Raw genomic sequence first — 6,000 nt, 5'->3', positions numbered from 1 at the left:
CAACTGAAAAATACAAGAATTCCAGCATGTGACGTCTTATTGACACTTACATATGTCATCAGCAGGGTTTGAATCCTTCGATCCAAGGCCCAGCCCACTGCTTGAGATTTTGACCTAATGTAGACTTGAGCTAAGGGAGAAAATGACAGAAATAGTATGAACCAGCACTAGAGGGGGATGGGACACACACTTTGCCACAGAGGCAACTAGCGTAGGGCTTCCAGAGGGGAAGGGGAAGACCTTGCGCCCATGCTCTACCCCTTCCTCACCCACCCCCTGCCCTCTCCCAGCTCCGCCCTGACTTGCCTCTTCTTATGGAAGCACCATGACAGTTCCTCAAATTGTTGGGCAGGGGATGGTGTGGGCCAATGCTGGGGGTCCATGTGTCCTGCTGTGCACTCCCCACCCCTCACAGGTTGCCTATGGTTTGCCACTAGATTTCACAGATATTTGCATACAGCTGAGGAATAGAGTGTCTCAGGTGACTTGGGTTCCTCCTTAGACTCCACTGGGGAGTGTGCTCTAGTTAAACACAGATCTTTTTGCCCATTTCTTCCATTTCTGACCCTTCTTATTGGATCCTTTCCGATTTATCCCTGGCATAGGCCCGTCTTCTCCCTCCACCAGCTTCCTGTCCCAGTTGACCCAATTCTTCTCCTCCAGTCTCATCTTCCTTTTCAAATCCCAGTTTTTTGCCTAGTCAGTTCCATTTCTCAGCAGCTGCTTGTCAGAGCCATCCATTCTCCTCTTCTTTCCTGCACTAGTTCCTGATCCCTGACCAGCCAGGTCTAATTTCCTCCCTCCAAGTGTCAGTCAGTTTCACTCCCTAAGATTGCCAACCCTTCCAGATTGTCTTGGAGATGCCAAGAATTAAAGATGAATCTTTAATTGCAGATTAGGTCAAATTATGAACCTCCAGGAATGCATCCAACCCAATTCTTTACCCCATCTCTCCCTCTCCTTCTCCTTCCAGCCCCAGTCTAAGGCTACTTTTCCAAATCAAATTCTTTCCCTCTCTTTTGTTCTGGCTTTTGGCCTCTCTGTATTGGAATCTGATGTCTTCCCCCTCCATACAGTCTGGGAGCCAGCAGGGATGGCAGATCATCAAGAGTTCAAGGCCAACAGGCTCCTTATTCTCAGTTCCAGTTGCATAGCTTGAAGCACCAATTAGAGGGCAAGTCCTGCTTTGCCTTTGAGGCCCTGATCTGGAGCATACTGAGTTGCTAATGTGTTGTCTGGTCAGCAGAAGGGGTGGAGTATGGCCAGAGATGCTTGGCTTTGGAGGTGTTAAAAGGTAAGAAGCGGCCAGGCATGTTCAGTTTGTAATTTTGCAAAAGCTTATAGCTTGTCCAGATTGGGACAGATTTTTGTGAGGATGACAAAAGGCACATCCAGGATACAAGGGTCCCTCCTCCCCCCTACGGATTTTCAAGTTCTTGCTCTAAAGCAGAGAGCCCTGTAGCATTTTAAATAGTCTCTTTTTATTGTAACATGAATAAAACCAGTTCTTTTTTGGTGCCGGTACTTGCCAGTAATGAGTACTGGCACCTCAGCAGCCCAGCCATGGGATTGGCTGGGAGTTGGGGGCAGGGAGCTGGCTGAGTATTGGTACCTCCTCTTCTTCTCCACCCTCCCCCCAACCCCAGAAAAGGCTCTGAATAAAACAAATGTATTTTTTCTGGGAACTTAGTCTTCAAACCATCTTATCTGTTTGCCTGAATTCTTCCAAAATAAATTCAGCCTGAGGCAAACACCCAGCGAAAAAAATGATAGACCAGCTCATAAAAATTTATCAAAGTTATAAGCAGCTGAGAACAGACTCTAATAATGGGAAGTGTGAGGCAACCTTAATAACAGGGAATGCTGCCAGAGCCACCTATAACTTCAATTAAAATATATATAAAGCTTCATAACAGAGAATTCTAAAGTCTCTGACATGTGGAATATACCACAGATACACGTGTATGTGTGTGTAAAAACAGAAGCAATAGGCCAAATCAGTCGTCTTTGGTGCATGTTTAACCATTGTATGAGGGGACAATGGTTTCACTAATTCACACCTATATTTTCTCATCTTAAAATTTTCATTTTTGTGACAAATCTGTCTGTTTTTAAAAACAATTGCCATACAAACTTACATCTTTCAACCAGGACACTCTTCCTCGAATTCTGCAATGCTGAACATACTGACAATTCTCAATTCATAATCACTAAATAGTGAAGGGAGTACTTGTTCACTGAAGGATCCTACCAACTCCCAACAATACCCTAACTTCTAAACCAGCTATTTCCAAAAGCAGCTTTAGTTAAATTAATGTTTTGTTAAATCCCTTTCCTTTTTTGTCACCACCTAAACTTTATATAAAATAATTCCCAGCCCTTGACGAGATGGAGAATACATATAGAAGTAATCTTTTAAAATCTGTATTAAGTGCTTAGCTTTACATAGTGTTTTTCATCTTACAATTTTAAAAACATACTATGTACAAACATACAAAAACTGAAATTTGCTCATTATGGCAAAGTCAGTTATACTTCAATAAAGTTAGTTAAGAGACACCAATGTAACCAAGCGCAGATTTGATCCATTCATATTTTTAACCCAAATCAATACAAGAATGCAAAGTCAAAGGACTCTGAACTGTTAGAAATCTTTTTTTAACCAAAATCTCTTGTGACTACTCAGTATTCGTTTTTACCAAGTCTCAGCTGTTGCCACACCGCATAATCTTGCATTGGTAAATCACAACCAAAGCTCCTTACAACATTTTACTTCAAGACAGGGACATGTAGGAATAACTTTGAGAACTAACGAAGCACATCCACTCCTGGGAATCACAGTTGTTTAGCAGCTCTGGACAACGTTACATAGTAGTCTAAGATGGGAAATGAAAATTGCACTACCAAAAATGAAACAGCAGAAAAAATTTACAAGGGCAAAATATAATTTATTAGTTGGAATTTGTCCAGAGCAGAGTTTAAAGCAGTTTGATAAGTGCTGAATGTCTGCTAAGAGGACCTTTTCATTCACTGTTCATAAGAAAAAGATGAGTTCTTATTTAGCATAGTTACTGATGATAAAAAAGAGTCATGTGATATTTATGGCTGATTTCATATGTTTAAGATGATAAGAGTTCCAATTGCATAGTACATCTGTGACAGGTTCCGGGATTATTAAGGAGGCAGGGTTTGAATGATGTTGCAGTTAACATTTGGCGTCACCCTCTCATTGGTTAAATCCTTTCACACCCTTCTTAAACAAAGAGCTGGCACTAGACTATATTGCATAACTAGCTGAAACTATGTATTTATCAGAAAGCTTCATGTGCCAGCAGGAAGGACTGTAAAGGCTAAGGGTTTCCGTATGTCAGGAAGGTGCAAGCATCATCATTGAGTCAGCAGACAGACACTTTAGGCCTAGCCCTTCTGCCTTCAACTTGGGGTCGTGAAGGATGGCTCCGAGAGGAGTCAAGGAAGGTTTTGCCTGAATAAAGCCCACAATGGAAAGGTATATATAAAAACAGACTTTCAGGCTACACCAGCAATTTTAAAATTCAAGAACACCTTAAGGTGAGACTGAAAGAGGAAATAATTAATGCATAATAACTATTCGGCCTTAAAATCTAAAGTGGCTCAATACTGTGCCAAGGGACTGCCAGAGTTGTCCACTCCATGTTACCAAGTACATGTTTCAACACAAGCTATTGTTGTGAAATTCAGTTAAGTAAAATGTTACTATTGATATTAAGACTTGCATTTAAAAAAACAAACCCAAAACTTAAATTTCAGATCATATATCACCTAAGAATAACACTTTGAACTTCAATAAGGCAGTGCAGATACAGGTTTAAAGTTACTACCAATTCAGCATACTGGAACAAATCTACATTTTTCTCACTCCTGCTCTGAATACAGAGCAGTTGTTTTTATTGTCTGTATTGTTTCACATTATGAACATAGCCCATCTCCACGACTAAATACCAGATAGTTCAGATTCCTGCTGTTAAGTACAAGAAGAAAATTATAGTAGTATGGGTGGAGACATCCTCTCAAAGGGGGAAAAAAGACAGCATTCTCACTGATTACTATGGGGTCCTGGATGTGTCCAGAAAGCAGCCAGCAGACAAAATTCACACTGCTGGAACAAATCCCGCTTTAATTGCATACCACTGCAGCTTTACTGTAGACACAGTTATCCTCTTTTATTAAAGATCTTAATCATCAGATAAGCAGCTGAGGATGGACAGAGTCACTGTAAATAAACACAGAAGTCTTCAAAGGAAGTTCAGTTGAATAAATGCTTTCAAAAACTTTCACTAGCTCCTTGGAGTGAGGTAATGTAGAAGTGGCCCAAAAATGCATTCCTTGCACACCTCAAACTTCCTCTGAAATCAGGGAAGGACACCAAGAAGACAGGATAGGGATTTCTTTAATGATGAATAAAACTCAGATGTTTTAGATTCCAGTACCTTATCCACAAGGGCATCCTTCTTTGTTAGTTGAAGACAGATTTCAGCCTCAAGCTCATTGATATAAAAGTTCTGTCAGAAGAAATTTTATTGTCGAAGTATCTCATTAAGCGGTTGATAAATGTTACAATATACCTCTCCCCAGAAAATTCAAGAAATCTTGTTCATCAAGTTAAACCAAGTGAATGGGGTTTACTAAGTGACCATAAAACCTTATTCTAAGCTACCAGTATTTTAAATATGCTGATCAGATAGTTCATGTAGCTGCATGGTAAAGAGGAATAACCAGTATCAGACATTTTTGCCATTCATCTCCTTCCTCATTTCTACTTATAACTTGGAAGCTTCACTTTCATCTCATAGGCTGGGTCTACACGTGCCCCTTCCTTTTGAAAGGGGCATGTTAATGAGCAGGTTTGAAAGATGCTAATGAGGCACTGCAATGAATATGCAGCACCTCATTATCTGGTGATTGGAAGAAGGGCTTTTGAAAACTTGGGGGGAGGTCCTTTCGGAAGGTCCCGTCTCCAGCGTCGGCAAGTGATTCAAAAAGCTGCACTTTCGAATCACCGCGGTTGCCATTATGCTAATGAGGTGCTGCATATTCATTGCAGCGCCTCATTAGCATCTTTTGAACCTGCTCATTAACATGCCCCTTTCGAAAGGAAGCGGCACATGTAGACCCAGCCATAATATCTTCTGAGCTTCCTAAGTAGCCTGGCTGTGAGAGGAATGGTGACTTTTGCATCCATTGGTTTAACCACGGTTTTCACTTTATAACTGAAAACTTGTTTCTCTGATTGAGAGCTCATTCATCTCTATTGGCTCAGAGCCTCAACTAAATTGCCATAGCTCCACTGAAGAGAAATCCAGTTTATATCAACTGATGATCTTGGTCCGAGATTTCTGCGAAACAGCTTCTGTCAGAAGCTGAGCTGATGTGTTGATGAAGTTTGCAGAGTTACTACTCTGACTGCTTTTGTGGATTATTTTGGGCATTCATACAGCTGGTGATTGCAAACAGTTTTCAAACTTTTCCCACATTATAGAAGAAAGTTATTACTTCAATGGCTTACATCTTGGCAGGTTAGAGGTATGGGCCTAACCCCAGCCTGTTAAGTGGATAACACAGAGGTGCAATCTTGGGGAGGCTAAAGGAGATGCTTAGGAAATAAAGTAGCTGAGAGTCCAAAAGTGCCATGAGCGCTGTTTGGGTTGTTTTGAGCAGGATGAGAATGTTAGCATCTGCTACATTTCAGGAAGGGGCTTGGAGGTTTATGATTTGTGAATCATGAGCAAAATTAGTAAACGGACTACACAGAAGCCATGTCACATTTCCTCCATTATGTGAGTCTTGGCTTTGAAAACAGAGTTAATGTCATAAGTCCATAGTCCATAACCTATTGTTATAATTGTTCAAAAAAAGGATGTAAATTGTTCAATAATTTCTCCCTGTACAGAACAGACCCATAAATGCCTGGCATGGATATAGGGGGTTAGAATGTAAGACTGGGCCTCAAAAGCCCCAGTT

The sequence above is a fragment of the Carettochelys insculpta genome, chromosome 6 (genome assembly GCF_033958435.1).
Source record: "Carettochelys insculpta isolate YL-2023 chromosome 6, ASM3395843v1, whole genome shotgun sequence".
NCBI classification, from domain to species: domain Eukaryota; kingdom Metazoa; phylum Chordata; order Testudines; family Carettochelyidae; genus Carettochelys; species Carettochelys insculpta.
Note: the sequence above shows the minus strand (reverse complement) of the source record.